Source organism: Gavialis gangeticus, unplaced genomic scaffold, assembly GCF_001723915.1.
Source record: "Gavialis gangeticus isolate Ggan-Ray unplaced genomic scaffold, GavGan_comp1, whole genome shotgun sequence".
NCBI classification, from domain to species: domain Eukaryota; kingdom Metazoa; phylum Chordata; order Crocodylia; family Gavialidae; genus Gavialis; species Gavialis gangeticus.
Window position 1 is genome coordinate 123,071,181 of NW_017729022.1, and position 16,356 is coordinate 123,087,536.

Sequence of the window (16,356 nt, forward strand, 5' to 3'; positions counted from 1 at the left end):
TTTAGGACTTGCTTTACTGGCACATGGATATTTTTAGATGCTATGAAGGGCTGTGTGAAATTTTGGCAGCCATTTCATTTCTGAGGTGTTTCAGCCCATTTCGGCACCCAAAACACTGAATCTGAAATGAAATGGAAGGCTCTGAAACATCTCCGAAACAAAATGAAACCATCCAAAACGTTTAGGAAATTTGGAATGTTTCAAAATGATTCAGAGGTGCCCCCTGGAATAGTACAGCACAGCCCCACGGACCTCCTTTTAAAGTGCTGGGAAGCTGGGGCCAGGCAGGGCAGGCATGAGGGCTTCTCCTGTGGCTCCCCCTGCCTGGGGAGAGGCAGGCACAGCCAGAGGAGCTGTGGGAGAACCTACTGTTCTTCATTTCATCAATTTACTGGATACAAAAATTCATAGACTAAATATAGACATTGGATTTATGGCACATTAGAGCCTGCCTGCCATCTGATAACCCCAGGTAACCTGTCTGCATTTCACCAGCTACATTCTATCACCAGGTCATCATTTCCCTTTCCCCCCACACCTGTCTTTTACCCACTATCTCTCACCCCCTCTGATCCTCATTACCACATATTTGCATTTTCACTGACCTGAATTCTTGCATACTAGCTTCAATCCCATCCAGGAGAGCACAAAAAAACTGCAGACTCCCTCTGCCTGAAGAAGGGTGTTTGTAACTGAAAGCTTGCAAAGAACAATTTTTCCAACTATTTTAGTTGATCTAATAAAATATATCACATCTACCCAAAGAACCTTTTCTGCCCCACTCCATTCTACATACTTCTCTGTGCTACCCTTTCACCACATCTGATGAAGTGAACTTGAGTTCACAAAAGCTTATACTCTCTCTCTCTATATATATATATATTAATTAATTACTCTATAAGTTGCTTATAGAGCCCAGCTGTGCCTGCCTCTCCCTGGCTGATCCGAATCTCTGAATCAGCACCAAAATAGTGTTGAAATTCCAAAACAGATTTGGTTGAATTGAAATGGAACAGTGATCCGAACCACTGAAACGAATCACTGTCCTCTGAAATGGCCGAATCTGAAACCAAAACAAAACGTAGTCATTTTGCACAGCCCTAGGTCACCATAGTGATGAGCTATCGTAATGTAGTTTGTCACTACAGTGATGTAGCAATAATGTCACAGTTTGTGCCTGCCCACACTACGTCACCATAGCAATGAGCTACATCACTGTACCTCATCACTACAGCAACGTAGCGTCTCATACAGATGTGCCAGATAAAACTATTACCATATTTAAGCATAGGGTTAGGGCCTTAAGCTCTGATCCAATACCAGCTGAAATGAATGGGAATCATTCTATGAATGCCAGTGAGCAAAAGATCAAGTCTTTAATCCAGGATTTTCAAAGTTGCCCAATGAAGATGGATGTTCAGTTGTGTTTGAAAATTTCAAACTAAGTTAGTAGGTGTGAGACAGGTTTGAGTTACAGTGGAGATGTATAGTACAGAAAGTAATTTTTACAATAATGTTATCCCACATGGCCCTTCTTTATTTATTCTATTCCTGTTGTTAAGCAGACAAAGGCAGTATATTACTCCATAACTCTTAATTGTTTTATGCAGGGCAGCCACCTTTCTAAGAGACATATCATGATCCTGTGGCTAGGACATTATACTAGCACAGAAAAGAACAAAATTGGAGTTTTGACTCTGCCAGGACTTGTGATTATGGGAAATCAAATGGCTTAATCCTGCTGTAATGTAAGAGTGTGCGTGTGTGTGTGTGTGTGTGTGTGTACATGCGTGTGTATGGGTACAACACCAATCTTGTGATTGGTCCATAGCTAGGAAAAGGAACATCCTACTGCTACCATGTGAGGGAGGTCTGTTTTAGCTCAAATGATAAAAGCACTTTAGTGCTTTGGAGACTGAGGACCGGGTCTCTCATCCTGGCTCCACATCACAATGTTGAGTTTCTGATCCTTGCCCAATAAGTTCTTTTCTTAGGTTTCTGGCACTTCCAAGCTTATTCCCCTTTGACAAAGTGCTGCTGGTTTAGTCATCAGGCTGTCTGGAGGCCAGAGGCACAAGTCTAGAATCTATTAGCACAACTAAGTTACTATACTGTGAAGGTCTGAGTCATCATCCAGGCTGGCCACTTGCCCCAAAAATTCATGTGTGATGAAATCTTCTGTTTCCTTGAGTTGGGGCTGGGGAGCCAGAGTTCCATGGAAGGAGACTCCTGAGAGAAACATACAGGAAGGCTGGCCTGGAAACTGTTACAATAACAAGAACTGCTGCTGTAGTGAACTGAGAAGCTGAGATGGTGTCCTTCTGCTTATAGACTGGGTTGTCTGTCCTTCCTGGGATGCTTACATCTCCTTGCCCTTGTTTGCTTGCTGGCTTGGAGACTGAGTTTGAGGTGTGTAGTTGAACTAGTGGGGCAGGGGGGAAAGGGGGAGCTGCTGTAGATGGTAGGGGTATCCGAGCTGCAATGTAAAGAAGAAGCAAGAATAGGCAACTGCGGTGTCTTTCTGCTTTACGGCAGAAAGAGGCACTACAAGCAAGATGCTCTGCACCTGCTAAGCATCCATACACCCAATGGACTTCCATGGGCACAGCACATGCATAACAGGTGCTCAGCTCCTCTCAGGATTTGATTCATATTTGTGAATTAAAATAAAAGTGGAAGGAACTAATCCACAGGGTAAATGCTCAGTCCCCTGGCATCCTAATATGAATTCACCAGTCTGAGCAGTTGTTCTCAAGCAACAGTCAGGTGAGAGAAACTGGGACATTTCCAAAACTGGAAGGTATAATCTGTTCAATCTATGGGTCGCCGTCTCCATATGTTTCTTGATTTTTTCCAGCCAGCCCAGACATACCACAAAAAGTTGGATCTGCCCAAACTGAATTTATATGTTGTAGAGTGCAGGATGCAGTGTTTTATTCAAGTGAGATGTGAGCTGCTCCATAGGGAATGAAATAGAGTGTTCATGACTGTTGTGACATGAAGAAAAAATATTTCTTTCCCCTTCAAGAACAGACTAATGATCTTCATGTGTCATCAGAGGATGATTTTTCACATCTTATACGTTTTGGTTGCCTGTTCTTTTTTGTTTTGCTAAGTGAATTTGTCTGTCAGGATCTCCTCTGGGAAACTTTGTGTGCTGGGATTCTGACACTGCCAAATCTCATGAGAGTCATGAGAGTTCGTGATTTTACTGAAAGTCTGTCAATATGAGGTGTTGTTCTAAAAAGTCTAACTCCTGCAATACCGTGATTATGTAAGAATCTCAAGTTGTACATGTATGGCCTCTCTTGTAGAAAACAGCTTGAAACTTGAATCCTAAATACTGAACAGTTATTCGGCATTTCAGGAAAATGGAAAAGAACCGAACATCTTTTATTTTTTAAATCTCTCAGCTTTTGGAGTCTTCCAGCTCTTTAGGGGGAGGGAGGGGGGTTAGCTCTTGGGGTTGTCAAAGCTGCTTTTCTATTAGTTTTATTGCAGCAAATAATCTTTTTATATTCAAAAGACTATGTGGATTGATCTTTAAACTAGCTTAAAATCAGTTTAGTTTAACCAGAGCAAACACTAGTTGGTACACTTAAATTGGTTTGAACTTAGCTCAATTTAGTTTAAGTAGATTCCCTATGGTCTTTAGTTAGATATATGCCAGGTTTGAGATGTCTTAAGAGGGTCTACATGAAGCTTTGGATTGCTTTAACCAAAGTTGTTTAAACTCAGATACATGAGTAGAGGCAGGAATAAGTCTATTGACTTCAGTGGAATTAGTCCAGATTGAGATCAGTGTAAGATCAGAATCCAGGGCCAGACCTATTCACCAAAGCACTTCTATATATTCTTAGTCGTAGGCACATGCTGAAGTCCCACTGACCATTCTGATATGGTTACATTTTGCTCCCTCTTTGTACTCATTTTGCTCAGATTTAATAACTAAAAGCAGTCAAAATGTTTTCACTGAAATATCTTTGATGAAAAAACTGTTTTGATTCATTAGGTGACCCAAAGCACAGAGAGGCTGTTTGTCTGCTTTGTCCTCACACACAACTGTTTCAGTGTTGGGGACTCTGCATACCTACAATCAAGGCTGTCCTTGGGTGGGGGGGAGAGAGGGGGCAAATCAGGGTGACTGCCCCAGACCCCGTCCTTTGGGGGGCCTTGCAGAGCCAGGCAGAGCGGCCACAGCGACTCCATGCTGCCACCAGCTTCACGTTTGGCCCCTCGGTGCCCCCTCCCTCCCTCCCCCCGCCACTGAATCCAACGTGGCTTTCTTGCGTCCGGGGGTGGGGCCCCACACAGACTAATTTGCCCCGGGTCCCGCACCCTGCTCTGGTCATCTCTGCCTAAAATCAAAAGGCACTGGCATATGCACACATATGGCTCTCCAAGATACCAACATATTTATGACAGACCTTAAAGTCTGTTTCCTCTGCAGCTGCTGTACACTTCAGGTACATTGATGACATCTTCATAATATGGACACATGGGAAAGATTCTGGAGAAATGTCATTGGGAATTTAACAGCTTCCACTCTGCCACCAAACTAACTCTGGAATACTCCAGCTAACAGATTCATTTCCTAAATGCTACCATAAAGGTTTGCAGTGGCCACATCACCACCACACTGTCCCAGAAACCTACGGACCACCACTTGATCCACCATCTACAGCTAAGCTCTACATTACAATTGTATCTGCTCTAATCCCACTGATTGGGATGAACACTTTAAGGATCTAGAGAGGAGATTCCTACAGTTACAATATAATCCCAAAACTGTAGGTACTCAAATCAACAAAGCCAGATAGAGACCCCGCTCCAACCTGCTACAATACCAACCCCAGGACAGGGACCATAGAATTCCTTTGGTTGTCTCTTACAGCCGCCAGCTTGACCATTTTAAACACATCATAAAAGACCTTCAACCCCTCCTGGAAAAGGATGACTGTTACAGACAGTCCCCAACGTCAAACAGTGTCTCTCAAACAACAGACTAACTCCCTTCCTCACTGAGGCACCAGGCCTTGCAATGGACCCAAACACCTACTGTGCCCTTGCATCAACACAGAACACATCATCACACCTCATGACTGGATCTAATAACAAGGTGTACAACATCCAAGGTTCATTCACCTGCAACTCTACCAATGTCACATCATGTGCATACAATGCCCATCTGCTGTTTACATCAGACAGACAGGGCAATCTCCGTGTGTAAGAATGAACAAGCACTGATCTGACATTAGATGCCGAAAGGCACAAAGGCCTATATCAGGACACTTTAACCCCCCTGGATCCTCCGTTGCTGACCTCAGGATTGCTGTTATCAGTCATCAAGATTTTTAAAAGCAGTTTGAAAGGGAAACTGTTGAACAAGAAATCATCCATAGACTGGACTGTGTTAAGTGTGATTTCAATACGGACAACAGATTCTTATCCTGTTACCTGGATTAACTTTCATGGCCCCTTTGTTTCTATAGGTTCTTTGCATGTATGCCTCTTCCAACACTGTTCCCTCCTCTACATCCCCCTCCTCCCTTCTATCCTTTTTTCTCTCTCCTCCTTTCCTACCTTTTGTATTCAAATCATGTGCTCCATTCTATAATTTTGTATTCAAACCATTCACTTACATCTGCACCTTCAGAAAAGTAATATCTTATCCAGTGCCCTAAATGCCCTTATGGAAAACATGTAGGAGAAACCTAACAACAACTGCACACCAAAATGAACACACACTGAAAATCTATCAAAGACAGAAATACCCAGTTACTTGTGAATTCACACTTCTTACAAGATAACCAGTCTCTCTCCAGTCTCTCAGTTTGAATCCTCAAAGGGAATTTACAAAACAGCTTTCACAGATGAGCCTATGAACTTCCTGTCAACAATCTACTGGATACAAAAAATCAGGGACTAAATATGGACATTGGATTTATGGCACATTAGAGCCTTCCTGCCATCTGATAACCCCAGGTAACCTGTCTGCATTTTACCAGCTACATTCTATCACCAGGTCATCATTTCCCTTTCCCCCCACACCTGTCTTTCACCCACTATCTCTCACCCCCTCTGATCCTCACTACCATTCATTTGCATTTTCACTGACCTGAATTCTTGCATACTGGCTTCAATCCCAACCAGGAGAGCACAAAAAAACTGTAGACTCTCCCTCTGCCTGAAGAAGGGTGTTTGTAACTGAAAGCTTGCAAAAAAACAATTTTTCCAACTATTTTAGTTGATCTAATAAAATATATCACATCTACCCAAAGAACCTTGTCTGCCTCACTCCATTCTATACATTTCTCTGTGCTACCCATTCACCACATCCAATGAAGTGAACTTGAGTTCACAAAAGCTTATACTCTCTCTCTCTCTCTCTCTCTCTCTCTATATATATATATAATTAATTATTCTATAAGGTGCTTATCTACCCTGCCTTCTAGATATCCTAAAACAATGGAAACTAAAACCTAAACTCTTTCAGTAAAAATGTCTGGGTTTGTAAAAACGTGAGATTGGGGGGGGGGGGGCTTGGTTTTGAAAATATTTAGTAAAACCTGAAACATTTTTGAAAACCAAAGCTTTTTCAGATATCAGCTTTTCATTGGCAGATCAACATAGTTACCTGAGAAATTTTGAAAATAAACAAATTTCCACATCAGATTTCCTATTAAAATATTTGGCATTTCCAAATCAGTTCTGTTCCTGACTACACCTAGTGCAGAGCTATTCAAAATGTTAATATTTAAGCACTGAATGACAGGGAATATTTTCACAAGCACCTGTGGTGTTGCAAGTATGACTCCCTGTGCAAGTTAAAGGGATCTGTGCTCCGTAAGCCATTTTAGGTACTTCAGAAATTCTTTTGCTTGAGCATTAAAGCAGTGATTCTCAAAGGGTGTTTATAACAAGTAGCCAGAGTTCCTGTTACTTTAAGAGAGAGATTGCAGCAGAAATGTCCATAGGCAGCTGCACATGGGCTAGCCACTGGAGAGTAGGCAGCTAGGGACTTACAGGGTGCAAGGACTTACTCCATGGCTAGCAGCCTAGCAGTAGGGCAGAGCCCAGGAAAGGTAGCAAGGGGGTAACTACAGTTTAGCTGAAGAAATAGCGGCACAGCTGAGACGATACACCTGTAGCCAGTCAGGAAAACACCTGACCAGAAGGGGAGGAGCTCAGGAGATATAAGCCTGGGTTCCCAAGGTGGGAGGGTAGTGTAGGTCAGGACTTTGTGAGGGAAAGAGCTCCTGCCAGCTCAGGCTAGTGAGGAGTGGGAGCTGTAGGCTATGTTGGATACTCCCAGAGCTAAGAGAGCCAGTGAGTGAGGAGAAGGAGAAGGAGAAGGAGAAGGAGAAGGAGGAGGCTTCTGCAGTGGCATGGTGACCCACAGGGGGCTTTGAGACTTTTAGCTCAAAGCAGTTGTATTTACAGTAAAAGCTTTGTTATCCAGCATGAGTGGGGTAAGGGAGGTGCCGGTTATATAAAAATTCCGGTTACCTGAGGGTAGGGGGCTTTCCGCTGGATGCGGAGCAGGCAGAGAGGGAGCATGCAGAGTGGTGGCAATGCAGGATGGTCAGTGGTGGCAGCAGCAGCGAGCTGTCCCCACCACATGCAAGCTTTCCCCCCCCATTCTGCATCTGGCCGGCTGGCTGGAAATTCCAGTTAATAGTGTTCCAGTTAATAGTGTTCCAGTTACTTAAATACTGGTTAACACAGTTACTACCATACTAGCATTTAAATTTGGTGCTGGAGGACTCAGCAGTGCCTGTAAGGGTGTTAAGGAGGCCACTGAAGGGGTATATGAGAGGCATGCCATGTTTTGAGCCCTGCCAGGGTCAGGGGCATAAGACAGAGGGAGACGGAGGCAGGATGAGGCCAAGAGGGCCAGAGCCTGAGCCCAGAGGGGGTGACAGAGGCAGTATAGGGTCAAGAGGGCTATAAGCCTGAGCTACAAGAGGACAATGCAGGTGGCCAGAGGCTGACAAGAGGCTGAGACTTAAAGGTCAGGTCAGAGCAAATTCCCTATATGAGGAGTAAATGCTATCCTCCCCTGTCTGGCACCCTTCACCTACCTTGGCTACTCCAGCAGTGCCTGCAGCTTCTCCTCTGGGGACTGCTGTCACTGCTCCTGCCACCCCCTGCCCTTGTCCCCAGGCAGCTCCTCCAACATGCTCCCAGCAGTGCACTTTGCCTCCAGTGAGTGAAGGGGCAGACATACAGACAGAGCCACACTTGCAGTCTACGCTCCTCACATGCTCCCGAGGCCCGCAGAAGGAGCTACAGGGGAAGTCACCAGAATGAGACCCTTCAGGATCAGTGTTAGCAGTGGGGGCTGCTCTTTTCTGTGAAGTACAGACCAGGGGTCAGGGGAGCAGACAGCGGAAAGAGCAGGGCAGAGAATGAGGTCCTGTTTTACTGCCCTTAAGTGGCATCAGCTAGGTCAGTGATTCTCGAGGTTTTTTAGCTACGACGCACCCTCAATGTTTTTTCTGAATTTAGATCTAGCTCCATGATTTTCAGCTGGGCTGCTGCAAAATTTAGGAAAGTTGTGGAGGGGTGCCTTAAGACTAAAAAGATAAAGAACCACTGGTATAGAGACTAATCCTTTGCTTAAAGAAAGATGTATTTGGTGTCATTTTATAACAGTACATCTCAGCACTGATATGATTTACTCTGGCAGGGGAATGGAATATAATATATGTTTTGAAATATAGATACACATTTACACACACACAAATATATAGATGTATGAATGGCACACTTCACTCTTCACATGTAAGAATGAAGTGTGCCACCAATTTTAATCCAGAAAAAATTGTGCCCCAGGTATCAAAAGCTTGGAAAACACTGCATTAGAGCCGTAACTTTCTTTTTCACAATTTATAACTAATCAAATGTTTGCACCAGTTTTTCCTATGCCAATAACATAAATATAGTTAGTTCCAAGATATTTTGTTTCTTGTGAAATCAAATAACCCTTTGCAACAATAGCCAAATGCTATCTTAACATCTTACACAAAACACAGGCAAAGAGTCCAGCAGGAAAAACTAAGGCTAAAACTCTACCTCTGAAGCAACACATGTTATGTGTTTCCTTAGAAATCTGAGAAGGTTTGCATATTAGGCTTGTAATGCAACTCTGTCAATGTACCTCATACGAAGTGGTTTGCTACAAAATGGAGTTCCCATTGGCACCTCTCCCAGTCAAGTGAAGAGGATGTACATCTTAAAAAGAGAGTAGCATACACAGGACAAGTGTGTAGTTGCCAGGAACTACAAGTATTACCCTGTTCCCAAAAACAACAAAGCAAAAATGTACTGTCACTTATATTTATGAGAGAGGACATGGTCAAGTCAAGAGAATGGTAAACAGAATGAATATGACTCTAGGGATGTGGAACTTCATTCTGGCAGAGGCGCACCATTCAAAGAATGCACAGGGGCCGTCTTCTCTTGCCTTTCCCCCTCTCCTTCTGGCTTTCTCATGACCAGGAACCAAGCAGTGTCATGGACTATAAAGTATTATGGGAACTGTAGTTCTCTAGAGCAGTAATGGGGTTCACTGATGTCAGGGGAATCTTTCACTCCATTTTTCTGCCACTGAAGCCCATGTTGAGACCAAAACATGCTGATTTTGTTGGCAAAAAATGGGGATCAGTTCTCCCCTCAGCTGCTCCACTGACAGTCTATAAAACAACAATTCCCAGAATGCTTTGGGCTCTACAAAACACATTGCCTGTGCCAGCTGCTTCCTGCAGCCAAAAAGTGCAGATGAAGCATAGGATAGGAGGGTGAGGCAACCCTGCCGCTTCTGGCACTTCTCCTTGGGCAGTACCCAGGGCACCTGCTATAGCTGTCCACCCCACATTACACTACTGATTTCTGTTATGTTTTCCTCCTGAGAGCAAAAAGATCTTTTCAGTCAGAATGGCCTTAACTTCAGGTCTCCATTAGGCTCCACGGGTGTGTGTAGATGAAACAGGGGCCCTAAATTGAAGCAACGTATTTTTAAAAACACTGCTTCAATTTAGGGCCCTTTAACCCCCCGTATCATGCACATATCTGAACTTACCTGCTTCTCTGGCATTGGGGAGAGGAGGGCAAACTGCTGGGGGACAGAGTGGTCCCTGGGCTGCGGGGTGGGGGGAAAGGGGCCTGGTACCTCCCTCCACGGCAGCAGTGTCCCCCACCAAGGCGGCACCCACCCGCAGGCACCTGGCTATGGCGGTCCTGGGGGGCACTGCAATCATGGAGGGAAGCACCTGGCCCCTGCACAGCTCAGGCAGGCGGGCAGGCTCCCGGGGGGTGGGGGGGTAGGAAAAAGATCTAGCTCACTGGGTTTTTTTCTTGTGTGGAGCCTAGCTTCCCAGGCTGCTGCCAGGCTGCCTGCAGGGCTTCCTGCAGAGCCCCTGAGCTGTATGGAGCCTGCTGCTTCACTCTGCAGCTGTAGGCCAGCAAATTAAAACTCCTCAGAGTTTTAGTTTGCTGCACCCCAAATCATTTAAGGCACATTACACTGCTGAATTTGCTACAGCAGCTGGAATTACTGTGCAATATGCCGCCAACATGTGCAAACACCAACACTATTGAAGTGGTGCAAAAGCATTTAACACACTAAATTGGGGTGGGCAATTATTTCGACTGGAGGGCCACGTAATGAGTTTTGGTGAGCTGTTGAGGGCCACAAGGGTAGCCCTACCCCTTGACAGGTGACCTACCCCCTCATTGCCATCTTGGAAACAGAAGTCTCCCCTTGCCCTGGAAGTACTCCTTTTGGGAAGGGGCAGTGGTGGTGGCCAGACAGAAACTGCTCCTTGGTGCAGAGGAAAAGTGGCCCCTCCCCCCTCGCTGCTGCTGGGCCCTTCTTCCTGCAGCCACCTGGAGCCTGTGCTGAGTTGCTCTGCATCTCCACGGCTGTCACCGCTGCCTCCCAGCTGCCCAGCGGGGCAGCGGTGACAGTGCAGAGCAGCTGCAGAGCAGCCCAGTGTGGGGTCTGGGTGGCTGCAGCAGGAAGTGTCCGGCAGTGGCAGAGGGGAGGATCTACTTTCCCCCCACACTAAGGAACAGTTTCTACCCAACAGAAGCTGGGTAGAATTTCTGCTAACCCAGGCACCCCTCCTTAGTTAAGTCTACTCTCTTATAGTCTAAGCAGCATACACTTCTTCTGGCCTCATATGTATGATAGGTTACTTGCTGAGCTAAGGGATAATGGGAAAAGGAGCAAAGAGCATAAAGTAATTTACTATTAGGCTCTATAGCAGCAATGTTTCAGCTGTCAGAGTCAGTTTAGGACCGTCCATCAAAGGGATAAGTATTAGATGAACTTCCAGGGATATGTTATGTTATATCTCATTCCACAACCCAGTGGATAGAAGTTCTTCCCACAGAAACCACTCCAGCACTAGCAGGTGTCCTTCTTTCAAGCTTCAGCAGGAAAGCCCAGGAAGATGTGGCCAACTAAAATGGTCTTCCACCCATAAAGCTGGTCCCTCTATGTCAGGGCTCAGCTGCACTGTCAAGCACTGTGTGTTTGGGGCAGCGGTAGAATGGCTATGCTAATACTTTCTTGTTCAACTCACTATAAAGCACATTAACAGAGATCTTTTTTTACAGCTGCAAAACTTACAGATATTTTACAGCCAAGACTTTCAGAAGTCACTTGGATATCCAGGTTGTAGCCATATTGATCTAGAGGAAAAAGCATTAGGACTCATGGCAGAGGTCATATATTTCATTAGACCAACTAGATTTTTGCAAAAAATTAATTCTTTAATTGCAAGTTTTCGGGCACAAACACCCTTCATCAGGCGTCAGAGAAAAGATTGTAAAAGTTCCCCTGGGTAGAAACGAAAGTTGATATAGGAGAGTTGACAGTGAGAAGTCACTTAGGGCACCCAATTCAGTGCATCTCAAAGGGGTTTGATTTTCAAAAGATGCTGAGCATCTGCTCTATAAACTTCAGGCCCGGGTCAGGCACTTACAACCCAAAAGCTTCAAATTACTAGTCTGCATAAACAATATATATATTTATTAATCTTCAGTTACTTTTTTCTATCCCACCTTGAATCCTTTGCAGGGTTTTCCATTTTTCCAGCAGGTGGCAGTGTTGCAGTGGAACTGCACCTCTTTGCTTCCAAACAAGTTCCCTAAGCTGCCTGGTCCAAACAGCACAAGTCATAGGCTGTTTACACACTATTAATCAAGTGTGTAATCCAGCCTGAAACTGACATTTCCAACACTGACCAATCAGCAGAGAAATTCTTGTGTGCATAGCCATCTATTTGAAAAGAAGGGACTAATAATCTCCCTTCTGGAGTTTTGCTGCCTTCAGTAAAAAAAGTTTTAGTTAATGATTTAGCATGAAAGCATACACCTACTTGGGGAGGTATTGCTGTATCTCTCTGGCAGCATAAAATTGCCTTAAAATGACTGTAGAGTATTACAGACTCCCTTCAGAGGAGTAACTGGGCAGTTCTATGCCCTGAGCAGCAGTAGCACACAGGACAGCAGCTCCAGCCAGGCTGCCAGCAGTGGTGGCTGGGCCTTCATCACTGCAGCTGCTATTACTGTGTTCCTCCCCTGCCCCCCTAAGTAGCCCTTCTCCTTAATTATGCAACTGGCTACCTTTAAGGCCCTTTTAGACTGCTGAAACAAAGCAGAGTGGCTTTAGTATAAGAAAGAATCTGGCCCATATGGATTGCAGTGGAGAATTCTCTTCCAATCTAGTCCTTTTTGGGAGGTGTTCAATGACAAGACCATATCAAAGTTCAGCCCCAGTTTGTATACCACTGTCACTTTCCAAGACTCCTACTGACCACCCAGCTGACTGCCCCTAGCGCATGGTTAGCAACCCTAGTTCTATCAGTGACTGACAGGAAGGGCAGCTTCCAGCTTGGCAAACCATGAGTAGCAAGCAGGACAGCAGGTGTTTATTCTGCAGAGATGTGGATTTGCATTTTTCCACCATCCAGTCTCGCCATGTGTTTGACAGCCCTGGCATAACTGACAGCCCATAGGGGCCTCACCTGCTAATCCTTATGCAAACATTTTTAGTACTGTACTTAATACTGGGTAACAAGCTGTGCTACCAGCAGAGACCCATAGGCACACACACAAAAAAGTACTTCCCACAAAGAGAAGCAATTACTTTCTGCTCTGTTGTATCCATAGACACCTAGTGCCTCAACACCACTGGATAGCATCATTTTTCCCTAAATTCTCATTATTTACACAGGGCCAGGTTCTATTCCACCCGCTGGACATCTAATTGAACTTTGGTGCATAAGTGCAACTCTATTTCACCCTGCTCCAGTCCAGAAAATCCCTTAATACATCTGCTTCTGTAACACAATATTATCTTAGCCTTAAATCACAAATAAGCTATGAGGAAGAGACACATTTTCTATTAACAGTTTTTCAGGGATTCAAGCACATTTAGGATTCAAGCATATTTCAGGGATTAGAGTCACAGTTAGGATCCTAAAGTCCACTCACAGGCCTAACAAGTAAAATAGAATCTGGCCTTTTGGAGACTAATGATGAAAATGGGCCATATTCTGAATTGGACAGAATTCAGATTTACATTAGTGGAATTGATTTGGGATCAGAAGCTGGTCCAATCAAACAAGTTCTATGACCTCAAAGACTAGGGACAGAAGCTACACATAAACAGGTATAAGTGATCAGAAACCAGTTCAAATCTGTAACACAACAGAAGTTCAGTGCACATAAACCACTTTCAAAATGGCTGAAACCAGTTTAAGATCAACCTGGATGTAGTATCAGACTTAACTGATTTAAGTTAAATTGGTTTATTGAACTTGTGTCCCAGAGCCCCTCCAGATTCAAGTTAACTCACAGTCTCCCAGAATCCCAGGATGCTTTGCACCTCTCCCTGCAATCTCCCCTTTCCCCACCATGTGATTGGGCTAGCTTTGGCGCAAACTTTCTGCTCCAGCTAACCAGGGAGGCATGTTCTAGTGCCTGCTGCCCTTCCCCTGCCCAGCTTCTGCCCTGAGCCTCTGCAGGCATGTGGCCGCATTTCCAGAATCAAAAGTGAATGCCTGTTCACTTGCTTATCAGTTCAATCTATGCACCATAAACTAGCCTGCAAAGACTGAATCGATTCAGCCTCAAGCTTTTTGACTGCCTGTACTTAACCAAAGAAACTGAGCCTGGATCACAAAGGCATTTAGGTGTCTTAATTGGAATCATATACCTTAACACTTCTGTGGATCCATCCCTTGCTCTCTTACCACTAGCTTCTCACTTTGAATTATACTAAATACATTGTGTTGGCCTGTTGACCTCAGCGGAACACTTTGGGAACAGAAGTGGCAGAATTTAACCCATGATAGACAATGTCCAGAAAAAGAATGGGTAATGAGAAGCAATGAAGAGGTGATGAAATGAAGTTTAACACCAGCTGGTTAGTTCTTAACATATTTCCTATTGTCTATTTTATTAACATATCTTTGTTTTAATAGGGCTTAGAAGTGCATAAGTAGCTTGTCAACTCAGTGGAGTCAGACTATTAACAAATCTGGCCCCTGCTGCCTGTATGGAGTAACTTGCTTTTAATCAGTCCTAACATATCTTTTACAATGTTTTAAACCCACAAAATAGCAAGGAGAAAGACCATAGTGCTTCTCAGGTGGTTTCAGAAAAGACTAACACAGATTTCTCAGCAGAGTTCAATTGTATCCATACAGATTCCTTTGTTCCAGTCTGGAAAGTACTGTTAGATTTATAGTCCCCCAGGTAAGACCCCAGGTAAGTCTTTGGTTCTCAAAACAATAACTATTTCCAATAGACTCAATAGAAAGGAAAAATAAAAATGCAGTCACTTACTTTTCACTGTTGTGCCATAAATTCAAATATCCTTTCTCATATAAACATACTGCATTCCAGCACATTTTAAAAGAACCTGTGGCACATGTGCTGGAGAAATTATGCTCAAAATTGTGAAGGTAGCTACTTTTAGGACTTTTTTTTAAATTGTGATTTTCAAAATCTGCCCCTTCCCTCATTTTCCCTGGCCTTAATTGTTCTCAAATCTAAAATTTGGAGATAGAATTAAATATTAAAATTAAAGGACTACAGCCATATTTGAAATATTTCTAACGAGGAAATTGGGATTCTCTTTACATAAAAACCCCACTGATCTTAGTGGAAGCTCCGGGGCAGAACTGTTCCATGGGATGGCCCTGTCCACTATGGGTCAGGGAGGCCTGGTCGAGGGAGATTCCTTGCCCTTCATCAAAGCTGACCTCGTGAAGGAACACCTCGACAGGCTGGATACCTTCAAGTCAGGCAGCCCTGATGGGTTACACCCAAGGGAACTCAGGGAGCTGGCGAGCATCATAGCTCAGCCCCTGGCATGGATCTTTGAGAGTTCTTGGCGCTCTTGTGAAATGCCCGATGATTGGAAGAGGGCCAATGTTGTGCCTATCTTCAAGAAAGGGAGGAAAGTAGATCCGGAAAACTACAGGCCCATCAGTCTGACCTCTATCCTGGGAAAGGTCTTTGAAAAGATTATCAAGGAGGCCATCCTTAACAGACTAGCTGAAGGCAATATCCTGAGGGATATCCAGCATGGGTTTGTTGTGGGTAGGTCCTGCTTGACCAATCATATTTCCTTTTATGACCAGGTGACTTATCACCTGGACAAGGGGGAAGAGATCGACATTGTATACCTCGACTTTAAAAAAGCCTTCAATATGGTATCCCACGATCACCTCTTGGCTAAACTGGCTAATTGCGGCCTTGATGTCACCATGATCCGTTGGCTGGGGAACTGGCTCCGCAGTAGGACCCAGAAGGTGGTGGTCGACAGGAGCCAATTGTCTTGGTGTGCTGTGACCAGTGGGGTCCCACAAGGCTCTGTCCTAGGGCCTATACTGTTTAACATCTTCATCAATGGTGTGGACATTGGAGTCAGAAGCGGACTGGCCAAGTTGGCTGATGACACCAAACTCTGGGGTAAAGCATCCACACCTGAGGACAGGAGGGTGATCCAGGTGGATCTGGACAGACTCACGAAATGGGCGGACAAGAACCTGATGGTGTTCAACACCGAAAAGTGCAAGGTTCTCAACCTTGGGAAGAAAAACCTGCACTATGCTGATAGGCTCATTAGTGCTACGCTGGTTAGCACTACAGATCTTGTGGTTGACCACAAGATGAACACAAGTCTTCAGTGTGATGCTACAGTTAGTAAAGTGAGCAAAACACTGGCTTTCATCCATAGATGCTTCTCAGCAGATCCCAGGACGTCATTCTCCCGCTGTATTCGGCCTTGGTGAGGCCGCAGCTGGAGTACTGCGTCCAGTTTTGGGCTCCACA